A 20,373-nucleotide genomic window follows, 5' to 3' on the forward strand; every position below is an offset into this window, starting at 1 on the left:
AATACGGAAATGGATATTTCCTCTGCTGCTCGTTGGCCATCATATGACCTACACTTAGCTCATCAAGTCCCGTTCAGGCTCTGAAATTGGAGTGACATTAAAAACCCAGAGTTTGAAGAGGTGATTCAGAGCAGCAGCAGGGGCGACTGCCACTCTGCCCAGCAGTGATGACAGCACCAAAGCTGGACCCCACCAGGGGCAAGACAAGCCTCCAACTGCGGGCCCTATCTCTTTACCAAGCATGGGTTTCCAGTCATCTTCCAGTGACTTTATATTTAGCCTAAAGCAGTACTGAAGGTTGCAACTAAAAGTTCTAACTCACACAGTGGGAGAGATTTTTTTCTATGAATGATGGGAAATGAGTTAAACTCAGGAATTCCCTGGTGGTTCAGTGGTTGGGACTTCCCCTGTAATGGGCAAGAGTTCAATCCCTGGTTGAGGAACTAAGATCCCACATGCCATGCAGCACAGGGAGAAGAAAGAAAAGGAAAAATGACTTGAGTTAATCTCATGAATTAGTATTTACTTTCTATAAGAAGTGATAATGAATTAATTGCTGGTAAAGAGACTATAACCAAGATTTCACTTTTCTATCTCAACATATTTATGTCTTGCTGAAGCTGTACTTCTTCAATACTAATATGTTAGGAAGAAAAACATTCAGTTAGGATCTCTTACTATAGAAGTACAGTGTTCACCTTTGGAAAGAATAATGGATAATAACTGGGAGGGAGCACAGGGTGTGCTACAAAGATTCTCTGTCTCTATCTGGGTGATAATGACAGGAGTATATATATATTTTTTTAATGTACCACATGTACTCTTAATATTTATGCACACGATTAAATTTAAGTTTACCTAAATCACACACATACACACAGACATACGGACGAATGCCTAGAAGCTGTGTTGATACTGATGTCATCATATTGATAACGAAGCAAACACAAAGAATGTCTTCAAATAAACGTTGTACATACTATCCCCTTTGATCCTGGACTTTCCTGGGCATTCTATTCTGCAGACAGAATTACCACTGGACATATTTGAATGTCCAATGGTATTCTTCAGTGCCTCCTAAGTATGGGCAAGTCCAGTTCTGGTTTCATTCCTCATCACACCTTCAAACATTTGCAACAAAACTCTCAGGGTTCTAGCTGAGAGCTGAAATCCTGCATTCCCTGCTTCACTACACCTCAACTGTACTGACACCTCACTGCATCTCAGTCCCCAAACCTAGAGACTGATGTGTTCTTCTGCAAGGCCTGCCCTCATGCTTCCTCTTATCAAGTGACCCTGACCACTATCTGCTCCCAGAGATGATGGTGATGACTCTGGGCCAGTCGCGGGTGCCAGTACTTCACATGGCCAAGTACTATTATTCTCCTCATATAAGGACCCGAGACACATGGAGGTTAGTAACTTCCCTGAAGTTAAAGTGCTATCATAAGAGGACCAGCTTGACCTGCCTCTCCCACCTCTTCCTTAGACCCAAAATCCAGCACAGGCTCAGCCTCTTTCTTTCCTTCATTTGCTCTGGTGAGGAACTAATAATTTCTCTTTAAAGATATCCATTTGCCATTTCAAATTCTGCATACATGTATTAATACACATGTAATAAAGGCAAGACAAAACGCGCAGTTAAAGAGGAAAAGATAGTTCAACCTGGGAGCCGTTACATAATTACTCAGTATTCCCTCCTTCAAGATGAGAACAAAAATATTTAACTCATCATGAAAATTTCTTTTCATGTTTTTCCCTAGTTACAAAAGTCCATCTCATAAACATAACACATATTCGGAATGATTAACAGCTGATCCGCCCCTTCCTCCAAACATACCATCATATTTCCCTTCCTCCAGACTTCTGAGTGGTGGTTAATGTTCACAAACATGTCAAGATTACACCTCAAATAGTTCTGCCAGAAACTTCTATTTATTCAGAATTGAAGTCAACAAGGCCTGGAAGTTCTAGTCCTTCTGTGCCCTTACCCTACCACTCCCTGCCCCTGGGTCAGTCCTCACCCATTCCAAGAGGCAAAGTAAGTTGTATCAGCTAGAAAACTACAGCATCTGGGATTTGACACCTAGCCCTGGACGCCCAAAACCAGGCCAGCAACAGAGAGGAGAGAGAGGAGAGGGGAAAGGAGCGATGAAAGGCAGAGGGCTAAGGGGAGCTGGGGACAGAAGGGGAAAGTGGGGAGGAGAAAGAGAGAAGGGAGAGGCGAAAGAGTGGGGGGACACAGTGAATGAAAATGAAGAATTTTACAAAGCAATTATGGAAGAAAGCAAAAGAGAGATCCTAGAAGAACTGCTAGAAGCATTTGAGAATATACAGTGGAACTAGTCCCCAGGATATACTTGGGCAATAGGTTTCATGAACCTGGCAACTGGGAAACAGGTGTTCCACATTAACAAATAAAGCCAATGTGGGGAGGTTAAGAATTTCTCACAATAATAACTGCTTCATCAAATAGTGCATTTCCATAAAAAGTTGGTTTTCATATAGTGTTATTTTCTTAGGGCTGTTGGCTTAAGTGTAAAAGGCTGTTACACTTTTACTGGAAGTAAAAGTGAAAGGAAATATAATTACATGTGGGGAAACCACAACATACAGTAATTTTTAAAAAATACTCTCAGCAAATGCTCATTATGTTTAAATAATTATACTCTGTAGATCAATAAACAAAGAAGTGATCTCCAATCCCAGAAAAAAATTTATATCATTGCACAACTCACTTGTTTCCCTCCATTTCTCCTCCAAAAGGCATTGAGAGAAGGGCAATTCATGAACGAGGGTAAGAGCCGCAGATGACATGATCCTCTACATAGAAAACCCTAAAGACTCCACCAGAAAATTACTAGAGCTAATCAATGAATATAGTAAAGTTGCAGGATATAAAATCAACACACAGAAATCCCTTGCATTCCTATACACTAATAATGAGAAAATAGAAAGAGAAATAAAGGAAACAATTCCATTCACCATTGCAACGAAAAGAATAAAATACTTAGGAATATATCTACTTAAAGAAACTAAAGACCTATATATAGAAAACTATAAAACACTAGTGAAAGAAATCAAAGAGGACACTAACAGATGGAGAAATATACCATGTTCACGGATCAGAAGAATCAATATAGTGAAAATGAGTATACTACCCAAAGCAATCTATAGATTCAATGCAATACCTATCAAGCTACCAATGATATTTTTCACAGAGCTAGAACAAATAATTTCACAATTTGTATGGAAATACAAAAAACCTCGAATAGCCAAAGCAATCTTGAGAAAGAAGAATGGAACTGGAGGAATCAACCTGCCTGACTTCAGGCTCTACTACAAAACCACAGTCATCAAGACAGTATGGTACTGGCACAAAGAAATATAGATCAATGGAACAAAATAGAAAGCCCAGAGATAAACCCACGCACCTATGGACACCTTATCTTTGACAAAGGAGGCAAGAATATACAATGGAGAAAAGACAATCTCTTTAACAAATGGTGCTGGGAAAACTGGCCAACCACTTGTAAAAGAATGAAACTAGAACACTTTCTAACACCATACACAAAAATAAACTCAAAATGGATTAAAGATCTAAACATAAGACCAGAAACTATAAAACTCTTAGAGGAGACCATAGGCAAAACACTCTCCGACATAAATCACATCAGGATCTTCTATGACCCACCTCCCAGAATATTGGAAATAAAAGCAAAAATAAACAAATGGGACCTAATTAAAATTAAAAACTTCTGCACAACAAAAGAAACTATAAGCAAGGTGAAAAGACAGCCTTCAGAATGGGAGAAAATAGTAGCAAATGAAGCAACTGACAAACAACTAATCTCAAAAATATACAAGCAACTCCTGCAGCTCAATTCCAGAAAAATAAACAAACCAATCAAAAAATGGGCCAAAGAACTAAACAGACATTTCTCCAAAGAAGACATACAGATGGCTAACAAACACATGAAAAGATGCTCAACATCACTCATGCTCAGAGAAATGCAAATCAAAACCACAATGAGGTACCATTTCACGCCAGTCAGAATGGCTGCGATCCAAAAGTCTACAAGCAATAAATGCTGGAGAGGGTGTGGAGAAAAGGGAACCCTCTTACACTGTTGGTGGGAATGCAAACTAGTACAGCCACTATGGAGAACAGTGTGGAGATTCCTTAAAAAACTGGGAATAGAACTGCCTTATGATCCAGCAACCCCACTGCTTGGGAATACACACTGAGGAAACCAGAACTGAAAGAGACACGTGTACCCCACTGTTCATCGCAGCACTGTTTATAATAGCCAGGACATGGAAACAACCTAGATGTCCATCAGCAGACGAATGGATGAGAAAGCTATGGTACATATACACAATGGAGTATTACTCAGCCACTAAAAAGAATACATTTGAATCAGTTCTAATGAGGTGGATGAAACTGGAGCCTATTATACAGAGTGAAGTAAGCCAGAAAGAAAAACACCAATACAGTATACTAACGCATATATATGGAATTTAGAAAGACGGTAACAATAACCCTGTAAGCGAGACAGCAAAAGAGACACAGATGTATAGAAGTCTTTTGGACTCTGTGGGAGAGGGAGGAGGGGGATGATTTGGGAGAATGGCATTGAAACATGTATAATATCATATAAGAAATGAATCGCCAGTCCAGGTTCGATGCAGGATACAGGAAGCTTGGGGCTGGTACACTGCGACGACTCAGAGGGATGGTATGGGGAGAGAGGTGGGAGGGGGCTTCAGGATTGGGAACACGTGTACACCCGTGGCAGATTCATGTTGATGTATGGCAAAACCAATACAATATTGTAAAGTAATTAGCTTCTAATTAAAATAAATAAATTTAAATTAAAAAAAAAAAGAGCCTGGAATGCAAGTACTAGGAATATGTCTCTGTTCTGCTAGTTTAATGAGGACTTTTCCATTGTTCTGTGTATAATGGAAGCATGCTAATAATTTCAAGGGGGAAGTTCACTGAACTTTATGTTTGTTCCAAATACTTATTTCCCATTTCTCCCCACTGCTTAACATGCATGCAAAATTCTATGCAAATTGAGCCCAGGCTGGCTAGAACTTCAGGCACTGCCCTTTGGAGAAGCCTGGCACAGTGTTAGTAACAAGATACACAGCTGCACTGGCCCTGGGGTGCACTTAGATACCAAAAAGAAAGCATCCATCTCACCAGTAAGGAGAGAGGTAAACAGAAATCGAGAGATCTAACACTTTCACTGTCAAAAAGTAGACTACTTGTAGAATCATAGCATTAATATTACTAACCATTGTATTTCCTCATATTTTATATGAACAAAGAAAGAATTCTTTGTATATGGGGAATCTTCAAATGAAAGTGGAATTACACTAGCACCCCAACCTGACAAAGACAGTATAAAAGAAGAAAACTACAGACCAGTGTTCTTCATGAACATAGAAATAAACTCAACAAAATGTTTGGAAATTCAATTCAATAATACATAAAAAGAATAATACATCACAACAAAGTGGGGTTCATCTCAAGAATCCAAGACTGGCTCAACATTCAAATACCAATGTAATTCACCATGTTAAGAGACTAAAGAAGAAAAACCACATCATCTCAATAAATGCAGAAAAAGTATTTAACAAAACTCAACATCCACTGATAACAAAACTACCCAGGATAAAGAACAAACTACGTTGGACATAAGCACTATACTCTAGTTGGTAAATATATGGTTTCACAGGAGTTCAGGTTACCAATAACCCGTGTATGAAGTTTAAACCGATAAGTAAATACATGTAGTTAACAAAAGCCAAGTTTCTCACAGTCAAAAGAATTATAAGCAAAGGGTGAATACTAGAGTAAGCTTTTGGTGCTGGACCAAAGACTGAGTATGAACTTGATGTTTATGTTAATATATAGGTTGTACACCCATGGGTTAGTGTACATACAGACATTTTTAGGCTCTGTCCACTGAGAGGGCCTCGAAGCAGTGACACTCCAGTGGCAATGAGCATACATGGTACTCAGATCTTGGTGTCAACACACCATTCTCCAATAGAAAGGAACCAAGGCTCTTTGGAGAAACAGCTGAGTCACAGAAAATACAAGATCAGCCTGGAACATCTAACGGTGCCAAAAACTACAGAATTCCCAACAGCAACACAGACAGGTGACAGTATTTCAGAGAGCCAAACTGAAAGAGCTCCTAATATCCAGAGCTGGAAAAACTTGAGCAAGTAAATAATAACAAGAATATCTGGTTATAACCCAAAGAAGAAAATAAATATCATGAGTCTATACTGATATGAATTTCCTTGCAGAAGAACTCAAATTAATAACTATAGGAAAAATGAGGGAAATAAAAGTTGCCAATAAAAAATCACAATAATAACTGCTGTAGGAAGGTATGCAAATGAATGCTAAAATCAGTGGGCAGATTTTTAAGGAAAGACAGGATGCTGAATAACCTCAGGGCTGGTTTTATGGGTACACAGCCTGTGACTGTCCAGGGTCCCAGTCTGTCTGCTGCTCCAATCTTGAGATTTTCAATAATCCTGAACTCGGGGTCCCTACATTTTCATTTTGTTCCAGGCCCTACAAACTATGTGCCCAGAAAAAAATGAAATTATGTTTGAGTTGGCCAAAAAGTTCATCTGATTTTTTCCATAAGATGGCTCCAGTAGTGCGTAGTTGTCTTTAACTTCATTTGAAACAATTTTGTTAGACTGTATTGTGACAGCTGTCATATCAGCATGCATTTTTTTTAAATGATGAATTTTTGTGTAGACATTTTAACATTGAAGATGGAAGCAAAAAGCAACATTTGGGTATGTTATGCTTTATTATTTCCAGAAAGGTAAAATCACAACTAAAACACAAAAAAAAAAAAAAAAAGAAAGAGATTTGTGCAGTGTATGGAGAAGGTGCTGTGACTGATTGAATGGGTCAAAAATGACTTGTGAAGTTTCTTGCTGGAGGTTTCTTGCTGGATGATGCTCCTCAGTCAGGTAGACCAGTTGAAGTTGACAGAAACCAAATTGAGACATTAACTGAGAACAATCAATGTCATACCATGCAGGAGATAGCTGGCATACTCAAATTATCCAAATCAAGCCCTGAAAATCATTTGTACCAGTTTGGTTATGTTAATCACTTTAATGTTTGGGTTCCACATTGGTTAAGCCAAAAAAACCTTTTGGACCCTATTTCTGCCTGCGATTCTCCACTGAAACATAATGAAAGCATTTCATTTTAAAAATAAATTGTGATGAGTCATGAAAAGTAGATACTGTACAATAATGTGGCATGGAAGAGATTGTGGGGCAAGAGAAATGAACCACCACCAAGCACACCAAAGGCCAGTTTTCATCCAAAGAAGATGGTATTACATATATGGTGGGATTGGAAGGGAGTCCTCTATTATGATCTCCTTCTAGAAAACCAAACAATTAATTCCAACAAGTAATGCTCCCAATTAGACCAACTAAAAGCTCAAGGAAAAGTGTCTGGAATTAGTCAACATAAAATCCATTATCTTCCAACAGGATAAGCGCAAGACCTAATGTTTCTTTGATGATCAGGCAAAAACTGTTATAGCTTGGCTGGGAAGTTCTGATTCACGTGCCATATCCACCAGACATTGCCCCTTCAAATTTCCATTTACTTTGGTCTTTAGAAAATTCTCTCAAGGAAAAAAATGTCCAAGCCCTGGAAGATTGTAAAAGGCACTTGAACAGTTCTTTGCTCGAAAAGATAAAAAGTTTTGGGACGATGGAATTATGAAGTTGCCTGAAAATGGCAGTGAGTAGTGGAGCAAAATGGTGAATATGTTGTTCAATAAAGTTCTTGATGAAAATGAAAAATGTGTTTTTTATTTTACTTAAAAACAAAAGGAACTTTTTGGCCAACCCAATAGTTGCTCCTATAATCACCTGAAATTCTCTCCCACAAAATAGTAGTGACTTTAACATATGTCCATAAATTCTGAGCTTTATTCCTCCTCCTTTGAGTTAAGGATTAAAGTCACACATTACTTATATATATCCTCAGATAATCATATTTGCTGATGTTAAAGCAGGAGCAAGAAGGGAAGGGAAAGGAAAAGGAGAGGAATGAAGAGAACTCCTATCCAGGAAGCTGTTTACCCCCCGGTACACCTTGACTTCCCATAAGTAACCACAACTTGTCTCATCCAAGGCCTTTATCCAAATGTCTCCTCCTCCTAAACAGAGTATCACACACTGGGATTGTTCTCTCCAACCTTCTTAGTTCACCTAGAATTTCTTTACAAGGCAGGATCTGTAAGTTTCAGCACCATTTACCTTTATATGTTTCATTCATTCAGTCAATGTCTACTGAGCACCTTCTCTGTACCAGGCATGGTACCCAGGACTCAGCAATGAAAGGCCAAGTCCTTCTTCTTACAACTCAGAGTCCAGTGAGAAAACAGACAAATTATAATACATGAATTTTGATGTGAAGTGAAGTGAAAGTCACTCAGTCATGTCTGACTCTTTGCGACCCCATGGACTCCAGGCCAGAATACTGGAGTGGGTAGCCTATCCCTTCTCCAGCGGATCTTCCTGACCCAGGAATCAAACTGGGGTCTCCTGCATTGCAGATGGATTCTTTACCAACTGAGCTATCATGGAAGCCCCCAAAATGGAGAACATGTAATTCTCTAGGCCAGAACACTGGAGTGGGTAGCCTTTCCCTTCTCCAGGGGATCTTCCCAACTCAAGGATCGAACCAGGTCTCCCATATTGCAGGCGGATTCTTTACCAGTTGAGTCACAGGGAAGCCTGTATGAACTTGAACAGAATCTATTTTAAGATGTTGTATGTTTCCCAGAGGCTTCCCTCAGGACTCAGTGGTCAAGAATCTGCCTGCCAGTGCAGGAGACTCGGGTTCAATCCCTGGGTCCAGAAGATCCCCTGGAGGAGGAAATGGCAACCCACTCCAGTATTCTTGCCTGGGAAATCCCATGGACAGAGAAGCCTGGAGGGCTACAGCTCATGGGGTCACAAAGAGCCAGACACAACTGAGCGACTCAACAATAACAATTCATTTTCCCACAGTTCATTTACCTTGTGACACACAGAAATCAAAATCACTTTCAGTGCTCTTTTGTTGGTTGGTTGGTTGATTTTTAAGGATCTTCACTTGAATGGCCTACCTCAGAGGCTAAAACAACACACTGGATTTCATCTGCATCCTGTCTGAGCTATTTCTGCCCCTTTCACCAAAGAGCCCTTCTGCAGCAGCCTGGCCAGATGGTGTGCAAACACACAGACCCTTGGCTTCCTCAGTCCCACTCAGGGCTCTGACAGCTGCTGGACCTACCTAAGCATCCTGGGATAAACATTTTATTCTACCTGAGTGGAATTCACCACCACAAAAAGCCGTGGTCCTGAGAACACAGCCACACAGCTCAGCTCTCCCGAAGGCTGCAGACAGGCACTCACCGGCATGTACTCACACGTCTAGCAGAAAGCCATTCTATTCACTGCCACCACCACTCCTGTCATCGGAGGTCGGCACCTGAGACGACAACACGGTCTCTAAACTCCTCTTTCCAACTTCAGAAGTGCTCTTGGAAATCACCATCCCCAGAAACACTGGCCAGAAACAGTAGTTCCCCTGGTGCACAGCAGGGACTTTAAGACAAGGTCTCCTCCAGTGGGCTTCTCTGCTCCCTGCTTCCTCTCTCATGCCCTAAAATCAATACCTAAAGTCAAATGTCTACCTCTTCTTCCAGAGGCATGCACACTCAAGATGTGGAGAGAAGGGGCTAACCTAGCTGGGGCAATGGGCACCTGGTGGCTTTTATTTATAGAAAAATTGGGAAGGATTGGCTGATCACAGTGTTTACGACAAGTCCAGGCCATAAATATTGACCGAGGGCTTACTCTGCAAGTGCACAAGCTGCTTAACATTCACTCAAAGATCACACAGTTAACCCAAATCTGGAAGGAGAGGGCGTTGAGTAGGAAGTGTGAAGCTAGTACAGTCAACACAGAAGGTGGAAGCATTGGCTGAGTAACACAGGTTGTTAACAGCTAGAACAGAGCGGGGAGGGATATAACTCAAAGTAGGAGGGGCAAGGAAGGGTGTATCTTTAAAGTTATTTTTAATAAGGACACAGTTGCTTCTGTCCACACATGTCAATGGCTTTCAATATATAAAACATCTTCTGCTTGTATAAAATGTTTTATGAAGACCAAGTAATTCATAGATTTAAATGTCACCTAAGAAAAGAGGTCACAGGCCACAAGTACAGAAACATCACAGTTCTAAACTGTTTTAAGTATCTCAGTTCCCAAAACATTAAATCTTTCAACATACTCAAAGGTGCTCCACCTACCCAACCCAAATTATGTATACGAACCTCCTATCTTCTCCCCCTGCGTCTACCAAATATTAACCAACAGCAGAGCAGGAACCCCAGTATGCCATGATGCACGAGATGACATCCCAGTAAACCAGCTGTCCTAACATGCTGGAGCCTCCTGGCTCATCTGGGAGTTCTGCCAGGCAGTGACACTGTGGTGGTCACTGAACCTGCTGGCCAATCACAAATACAAACCCAAGCGATTTAACAGCTTTAGGATGAACTGATGGGCCTTCCTGGGGACACAAAGGAGTCTTCACTTTGGGGTGTCAAACTCTAATGGCATACTTATTGAGCAAGTCAGAAAAGAACAAAGAAATACGCTGAGGGAAAAGGAAATCAAAATGCCTCCTGCCTAAATCAGGCCAAGAAAAAAAAAAAATCTGGCAAATAAAGGTGATCACGTGGCCAAGATAAAAGGCTACACCCTACTTACAGGAAAACAGAGAGCTGAAGCAAAAATGAAAAAGTAAAAATCACTTTGTTTAGAATTAAGCAAAGATCATAAGCCAAAGCCAACTCTGGAAGAAGTTAAGGTCAACATGTAGAATGTCCTTCAACAGAATCCTCCCTCCTCTCAGAACTCAGAGCCATCTTTACCCTGCATAAATCGTTGCTTGAAAATGACCTGGAGTTTGTTTTCCTAACTACCAGGAGCTCTTAAAGGGGCTAAGCTCTAGTAATCCCGTGCGGTTGCTGGCTGTCAGCAAGCGAAGTCAGTTATACTATGATCATGTTTCAAGTTTCCTCCTCTAGTTTCTAAGTTACTTTTGTATGCAATTTTTCATTTTACAAGCCTTTAAAAAAAATACTAATAATTCTCAGTTGGTTCCTAGCCTGGCTTACTAACTCCAGGCTGACTGGATTTGCATTTGGAAAGGCCATCTTGTTTTTTCATAAGGCAACCTCCAAAGAGAAAGAGAGGCTTCTCTGGTGGTGGTAAAGAATCTGCCTGCCAATGCAGGAGAGGCAGATTCAATCCCTGGGTCAGGAAGATCCCCTGAGGAGGAAATGGCACCCCACTCTAGTATCCTTGCCTGGGAATTCCCATGGACAAAGGAGCCTGGTGGGCTACAGTTCATGGGGTGTCAAGAGTCGGACACAACTGAGCAGCTAAACAACAATAAAAGAGAAAGAGATTGAACCAGTTCCCTTCTAATGGGTAAATGGTGGGATTTTTTGTTTCTTTTTTGTTTTCTTATTTTGTTTTTAGATACTTTCAAAAGATTCACTATCTATCCTGGGTCAATGGATGGATACCTCCCCAGTCAGGGCCTTTAACACACGGCCAACACAGCAACATTCATCACTCTAGTGGGGAGAAGCACGGATCTCCCAGAAATCTACCTCAGTCCAGGCAGGAAATGCCCTAAATGCCTTCTCCCATTCCTTCCTGTCTTAGTCCATTCAGGCTACTATAATAAAATACCGTAAACTGGGTTACTTATAAACAGCAGACATTTATTCCTCTTAGTTCTGGAGGCTGAGGAGTCCAAGATCAAGTCACCAGCGTGATCAGTGCCTGGTGAGGGCATGCTTCTCCAATGATGGCCATCCTCTCACTGTAACCTCAATGGCAGAAGAAGCAAGAGAGCTCAGTGGGGTCTTTTTTATATAAAGACACTGATCTCATCTATGAGGGCTCCACTCTCATGACCTAAAGCACATCCCAAAGGCCCCACCCACTAATGCCACCTCACTGGGCATTACGATTTCGGCATATGAATTTTAAGGGACACAACATTCAGACCCCAACACCTTCCCATTCTTCTGCACCACCCCCCCTCAACACACACATACACCCATGTTAAGTCACTTATTTTTTAAAATTCTCTTTTAAACAAAGATGACGATGGAAAGTGAATATGCAGTTTACATATACAGGTAATATTCACAATACACACACATACACTTTTGGCAAAGGATAGGTAAAAAAATTAAGATTTCCCAGTTACTACCCTAAACTGTGAAAGGAAAAGAGACAAGGTCCATAACCCAACTTTCACCAATCCTTGGAAGGTAGCAGGTAAGCCCAATAGACATTTGTTCAAGCAATGACCACCGTGAGTCACCTGCCCTCCCTGACCTCCCTGGGGCTTCCGGGCTGACCCAGGCCAGAGGCCTGAGAGCCTTCCTAAGTGCCGTCCCTCAGGAGACCTGTTTCCACAGGAAGCCCCCAAAAGGGGCCAGAGTCTCTATTTCTTCCTATCTTCTAGGAATCAAAGAATCAATAAAGTGAGTTTCAGAAAACCCCAAACCCAAAAAGACTCTGGGTTTGAATTTGCAAGGCACTATAGAAAGTTATTCTCTTTAAACATCATTCAGGCAATCTGACCTAAAGTCACCAATTTAACCATAAAGCATGTAGTTACATAAATTGGTTGAGCTTTCCCTGCAATGTTGTCCATGACAAATGACTTTAAAATAATCTCCACTCTCTAAACTCCCACTGTCTCTTCTGGCTTTTTAGTCAGATTTACATAACTTTTTAGATTAAAATATTGCTATCTGAACTCTCACCTTTCCCTACTCAAAAGGATTTAGCTAGAGTATTCTTCGCTATACGAACTTACCACATTAACTCTTGTTATCTGAATTCAAGATCCAAATATATTCAGATAGTGAGAAATAGCTACAATTTCAGAGGGATGTGTAAATTAACTTTAATCTCCTCCTAAACATTTCAAATCTCTTTATCAAAATCTGTACCAGACCACTCTACATACATGAGGATGGTTACTATCAAAAATAAAAAAGTTTCGGCAAAGACATGGAGAACTTAGAAACCCCAGTGCCATATACTGCTGACAGGAATGCACATGGCACAGTCACTGTGTAAAGTAGTTGTGTGGTTCCTCAAAAATTAAACATAGAATTACCATGTGATCCAGGCTTCCCAGGCAGCTCTAGTGGTAAAGAACCAGCCTGCCACTGCAGTAGAAGCAAGAGACTTGGGTTCAATCCCTGGGTCAGGAAGATCCCCTAGAGGAGGAAATGGCAACCCACTCCAGTATTCTTGCCTGGAGAACCCCATGGACAGAGGAATCTAGCGGGCTACAGTCCATGGGGTGGAAAAGAGTCAGACACAACTGAGCAACCAAAACACACACACACCACGTGATCCAGCAATTCTACTTCTCTACTTCTAGATATCTGCACAAAAGAACTGAAACCAGAGACTTAGAAACTTGTACACAAAAGTGCATAGCATCATCATTCACAACAGCAAAAGGTGGAGACCACTCAATGTCCAACAAATGAATGGATAAATGAAGTCTAGTGTACATATGCAGTGGAATATTACTTAGCCTTAAAAAAGAATACAATTCTGAGATGTGCAACATAGGCAGACCTTGAAAACATTATATTAAATGAAAGAAGGCAGAAGCAAAATGACAAACATGGTCGGCTTCCACTTGTGAGGCGCCTACAGTGGCCAAACTCAGATTCAGAAAGCAGAACGGTGATTGCCAGGGCGGGGGAAGGAGGACTGGGGAGTCATTGTTTCATGGGTGCAGAGTTTCCATTTGAGAAAATGAAAAAGTTCTAGAGGTTGATCATGGTAATGGTTATACAACAATATAAATGTACTTAATGTCACTGAACTGTATACTTATATACAGTTATAGTGTTAAAATGAGCTATACATATTTTACCAGAATAAAGGGGGAAAAATCTGTAGCAGAGACTATAAAAAGCTATCACTACACACCTTTGAGAACAGCTAAAAATAAAAATATTGACAATGTTAAATGCAGATAAGAAGTTAGATCTCTCATATATTATAGGCATGAATGTAATAAGCTACAGCCACTCCAGAAAAGAACTTAGCACTTCCTTTAAAAACAAAACAATACAATAACCAAACCTACAACTTCATTCCTGTACATCTATCCCAGAGAAATGAAAATTATACCTACACAATTGTTCACAGCAGCTTTACTTATAGTAAGTAATATGAAGCAACCAAAATGTCCCAAGACAATAGGTGAACAGTTGAACTATGACACGCCCATACCATGGAATTCTGCTCATCAATGAAAAAGAATAAATTACTGATACAACATTTGATGGACCTTAAAGACATTATACTGAGTGAGCAAACCTCAAAAGATCACATGCTGCATGACTTCATTTGCATAACATTTTCAAGATGACAAAATTCTAGAGACAGGAAATGGATTAGTGATTGCCAGGGGTTAGCAAGGGTGGAGAAGGAGGGTGATGAGTACGTTAACGTACCATAAGTTTATCTACGTGTCTGTGGAAGTTGAAGGTACTTCTATTTTCCACTATCAAAAAATGCTTCCAAAGTTCTGACAGTTTATCAAGAGCAGAGCTACATACAATTTAATGGCTCAATATCCCTCCCAGCGACCTCAAGTTCCACTGAAGCACAATGGCAGCCACCCACAGAAATTCCACCAACAAACTGCCACATTCTAACTTATGCCCACCGCATCTTGGCCTATTTTCTTTCCTGTTTTGCCTGAGAGGGGGAGCTGACTATTGAATTCAGTCAGTGGTTTTGACAAATATCATCTATTTTCATGTTTAAGCTTTACCACTCATGTACAAAAGTCTTTTTAAAATTCAAGAACGCACAAAGATGTATAGGGTGCTTCCAGTTCAAACAAACCTAGTTTACAAAAATCTGAAATCAAACATACAACTGGTGGGATTATCAAGAGTATTCACTATTGGGTTTTATTCAAATAGGGTACTCTCTGGCTAAAACGTTATTTTATCGGTGTGCAACTTTTCCAAAATACCTTTATTTAAAAAGGGTACAAGGAAGGTAATAAAGAACCAGATAGTCACCATTCAAAATAAAGCAGACAACTGATTAGAAAAGTCAGTCTTGGACTTCATCTTGGACTTCACGCACATAGCCATTCAACTCCTGTTTACACCGCTAATCCTTTACATTCCATTCTACACAAAGTGTTTTCAATTTCTTACCAAAATATGCACTGCAACATTTTATGATGATTTTAAATGGCAAGATGTGTGATTCCTACTTGACCTACAAATTTATGGGTGGCCAAGTACCTTTAAGCGGATTGATGCTTTAATGACCCAACTTTATTAAACCATGTGCTGAAAATATCGGCTGAAAATGAATACTTCAGTAACCATTTCATTTTTCCTGTGGGTTTTTTTATTATCTGTTCTCAAGGAAATAAAAGAAGCTATATTTCCAATTTCTGGAAAGTCACTTTTAATAACTATGACCAAATACTAAACAATAAACGATTATGTCAGATTCTTAAGCATATTCGGTTTTAGCGACCTAGATTTTCAAATTCCCCACCACAGTCACCACTGCCCACAGCCCAGATCAACCGCAGAGACCAGCCCTCATCTGCGTGCTGCTCCACAGCCTGGGCATTTCAAATTACAAGTTGGCACAGAAGTGCATACTTCCGTGTGGAATTCCATAGAAGATAAAGTCTTCGACATGATCTAGACCAGCAACTGCTTCTAAACTGCTTCTTGAGTTTCCCCCTAAATTTCCCTCTCTAGTGGATCCTCTTGATCTTCACAAACAGAGGAAGGCTTAAATGAGACAAGTTCCTGGGGAAACATGGAATCTTGACAGCCATGCACCCACAAAGGGTTCCCACGTGGATGCCAGTACTGTCACTGTTTCAGGAGTACAACTCTCACTGTTACTCAGGAACTGTCCCCCACCCCCTCTCTGACTCAAACTGCTGATTCTGCCCTCCACAGTTCTGCTATCTGTCAGAAAAGGCTGAATGATGGTCTCCTCTATGTTTAGGAGGGAAAGAGTTTGCAAAGTTAAGTATGAGAACCCAGAGAATGCATGGATCATCATATACTGTAGTAGAGCAGAGTCTGAAGACCTGGGTTTCAATGCCCGCTTTGCCCCCATCTGAATATCGATCTCATAGCATCTTCCTCCCCAGGCTGACCTCAACCCTCCCCTCCAGAGGGCTCTCACCGGGGCATGCACCCTCCCACTCAGCACCCTCTATCTGGGCTGCGCTTTACCCTGACACTTACCCTTCTCAACCCAGGACGTTTCTCTGAAAAGTGTCCCCCACGCCCCTCGGGGTTTCAGGAGCATCCTCAGCTTGTCTTCATCGAGCCACTCATCACAGGACCACTAAGTGCTTTCGGTGAGGGTGCGGTGGCCTCTCCACTAGCAAACTGAGGGCAGGGCAGCCCGCTTTCCCCAGGTTTGTACACACGCATGCACACAAACGCCCATGTGAAGCTTAAGCTTAGGGCTCCCAGTTCACAAGGCCTCTTCCAAGGCCCTAGAAGAGCCTAAACATCACGTTCACACAGTCAGTTTTGTCTGATCTACAGTAAGGTAATCTTGAAAGTGGATAGAGTCTGATCTGTACAAGCCCGGGGTGGTCACCATGACCAGAGGAAGACAACAATGGGGACCACTGGGAAATCTGGCTGAGAGCTCGTGTTCACCCAAAGTATGTTGGGTGAATTTTACAGGAAAAATAATTAATAAAATTATTCTGTATTTCATGCCAGAGTTGGGGGTGGGGGAGACACTTTAACTGCCATCAGTGAAGCATGCCCTCTCTTTTCATTTGAGTTCCCCGAGACACACTCCCCGTCCTGCTAGGTTATACTGGAGCATCTGGCTAAGAGGAATATTGGGACTATTTTTTATATTTATGGGACTTGTCAATTTTTTCCAATTTTGTAATTTCTCATCATTCTTACTTTCAATCTAATTTTATACTTGTAGTCTTATATTCCTTTTCTGAAAGAGAAAAACTGCAGAAGTTTCAGGCCCCATAAAACCTGGATTTGTCCCAGCCTGGACCTCATATAGCCCTTGGCCCCAAAAATTTGTCATGGGAATGACTGCATGTAGGGATGAGCTCAGGGCAAGGCACTTAACATCTCTGGGTCCACCTCCTCTGCTAAACAGTCACATGTGGTGATAGTGAAATGGATCACGTGTGAAAACATCTGATAGGGACCTACAAGGTGCTCAACAACTACAGCAGTAGTGCCATGACCTTTTCCCCCCCAAAGACATGGAACATAATAACTGAATATTGGGTGGTTATCAGTCAAGATGCCAAACGGAGGTGCAGTTCATGCGACATGGTTCATAGATCATCCTTCCCAAGTTCGGGGACTCATCAGGTATCCTCTGTTAGAAAAGGCAAGCTTTTCACTCCCTACTACTTTATCAGAACTTCCCCACTCTTAAATTCTAATTCTCAGCTGGGAATTTTCTACCTCACAAAGACTTCCTTAATTTAATGCATAATTATGATACAGTCCATAAAGTACGTTCCAAATTTAGTTAGGATTCAAACTTTAGGACAATTTCCTCCCAAACCTCCCAGTTTCTTGACCATCATGATGACAGCTCCCCCTCCTGCTTGGCCGTCTTTCTGACTCTTATGCACCTGGAGAAGAGAAAGCTAGCATGGCTGCCCCCAGCCCAAAACAGGGACGGTCACATACCTGCTGGGGAAAGGCACATAACCATCCAGAAACAAGCAAACAAAACTAAAGCATGCGCCAAGATGAACACAGAATGTTGTTCTTTTTTTCTTTTCATTTTGTATTGTGGTATAGCAGATTAACAATGTCATGATAGTTTCAGGTAAACAGCAAGAAAGGAATGTACCCATTCTCCCCCAGACTCCCCTCCCATCCAGGCTGCCACGTAACCCTGAGCAGAGCACCAAGTGCTGTACAGTAAGTCCTTGCTGGTTATCCATTTTAAATACAGCAGTGTGTACAGGTCCATCACAAACTCCCTAACTATTCCTCCCTCCCATCCTTCCCCCACCAAGCAACTGTAAGTTCATAGAATATTGTTTATTGAAGGCAACTAAATTAAAATCAAGTATTCATCCAATAAATATTTTTTGAACATGGCATTGAACAGGTACTGGAAAAGTCAGTGGACAGAAAGTTTAAAATCTCTGCTGTCCTGGTGTTTACAAGCTAAAAAGAAGATACATTAAACAAAACAATAAGCAAAATCTCCTCAAAAATGTAAAATGTCGAGAGTGTCTAGAGGACTTTGAGGGTATTATTTGAGTTGAAACCTGCACAGTGATAATTCTACACAGCGGGAAGGGGCACGAGCATGCCACATGGGGAACAGCACATACAAACGTCCGGGGGTAGGAAGATGCATGAGACTCAGGGGAAACTAAGAGCAGAGTCTGGCTGGAGCTCACAGTACAAGGGATCTATTCAATCTCACAGATGGACCAAGCGCCATCTTTAATTATCAGTCTATTTGTCAACTGGACCCACTCCCCAGTGACCACAGCCATTGTCTAGAATGTTCCTGTTAAGAGTCAGAGATCAATCTTATCTCCATCCTCAGTGCTTCTCTAGAAAAGCAATCAGCAAACACGTCTGCCAACTCTCCCATACACTGGACACTGCACTTGGTATTTCGATGTAAACAAAGGGCAAAAGTCTGTGTTCAAGGGACGGTTTACTATAATTGAGAACATCCTGGAGTGAGAGTCAGAAGACCCTGGGTTCAAATGCAAGTTCCAGCAGAATTCAGCTGGGTTGCCAGCCTTGACTCAGTTCAGTGAGAACCTCAGATACTGGCCCAGATGAAAGAACATCACCTTGCTTCCCTGAACCTAAATTCTCTTATCTATAGATGGAGATAATCCCTATCCCACAGAGTTTTTGTAAAATTAAATGAGAAATCATTAAAGAACATACTGTACACTGTTGAGCACATAACAAGTTTATTAGAAATGTTTGGTTTTTAAGCTATTTCATTGGAGCCAAATGTTTCCTTTGCCCCAAATGATTTGTCCTACTTAAGTGTGAATCTAGTATTATTTAGTGGCAATTTAAATTTCCTAGTTCATTCCTTTTAAGCAAAAAGCTGTAGTTCTCTTTGAATTTTAGCCTCACCTTTGGAAAGCCCAGCCCTTTAGGCCACAGGCTATGCCCAAGGTACTTTGGGGTAACAATACATCCTGATCACTGCCAACATACCCAGGAGATAAGAAACAGCTTCCAAAATGGTAACTTAACCCATAAAGTGAAACCAAGCCTTAGGAAACTGCCAAAAAGATACCCATTGTACAGATGTCTAGCATTGTAACCTAAATACCACACTGTAACCCATTCCTGCTGCTGCTGCTGCTAAGTCGCTTCAGTCGTGTCCGACTCTGTGCAACTCCACAGACGGCAGCCCACCAGGCTCCCCCGTCCCTGGGATTCTCCAGGCAAGAACACTGGAGTGGGTTGCCATTTCCTTCTCCAATGCATGAAAGTGAAAAGTGAAAGTGAAGTCGCTCAGTCGTGTCTGACTCCGAGACCCCATGGACTGCAGCCTTCACTCAGCTTAGTGGTCCTTAATTTTGGCTTTAAACCTTAAACAGTTGTTTTGCCAAGATAACCAGCCCAAAGACCTCACTGAGTAAATTTACAAGTAGTTCTCATCCACATCGACCCCTACAGCTACTACTTACTAACTTCATGCTAAATCCAAATGTTTCTGCCACAATAATTTAGTGGTTTAAGTCTCCAAAGTTCAAAATCAAGGTTCCCATCTATTCCCAAACTAACAGTGAAATTAGCCCCCAACCTGAGGCTATTCCTGGTTATGGAACTGGACCAGTTTGAACAAAGTTCTGCAAATAAGAGAATAAAGAAAGCCCACCAAGGTAGAAAGGGGACTTGTCTCAGAGGACCTGTCTCAAAACAGACAAGAGTACAAAGCAAGAGATGAACACAAGATGATAACCAACATCTGAAAGAGAGAAGAAAGTGTCCAAAGTCTGAGAAACAGGCAGCTCTGCAGAGGGTAAAGGCACCAATCCAAAGATGAATGAGAATCACAGCAGATAAGAGAAAAGAGACAGTCATGACCATTAGCACGTCTTGATGGCTGATCAAATACAGAAGACAGTAACAGAGCAATAAGGAAAACTCGGATTTAAAGCCAGGATGCCTGGGAGAATGGTGGTAGAGTAAC

General features: G+C 41.2%; 1 protein-coding gene across 4 annotated transcripts in view; it reads right to left on the reverse strand.

Annotated features, from left to right (window-relative positions):
* ARHGEF28 (Rho guanine nucleotide exchange factor 28) overlaps positions 1-20,373 on the reverse strand; it is a 339,789-nt gene that overhangs the window by 240,394 nt on the left and 79,022 nt on the right. The window contains exon 1 of one of the 4 annotated variants that reach the window (XM_027520362.1): positions 16,425-16,593. The exons of the other annotated variants lie outside the window; for them this stretch is intronic. The gene's annotated coding sequence lies outside the window, so the exon portion shown is untranslated. Of the gene's footprint in view, positions 1-16,424; positions 16,594-20,373 lie in introns of those variants that run through there. 4 annotated transcript variants of the gene reach the window in all.

Source organism: Bos indicus x Bos taurus, chromosome 20, assembly GCF_003369695.1.
Source record: "Bos indicus x Bos taurus breed Angus x Brahman F1 hybrid chromosome 20, Bos_hybrid_MaternalHap_v2.0, whole genome shotgun sequence".
In the NCBI taxonomy this organism is placed as follows: domain Eukaryota; kingdom Metazoa; phylum Chordata; class Mammalia; order Artiodactyla; family Bovidae; genus Bos; species Bos indicus x Bos taurus.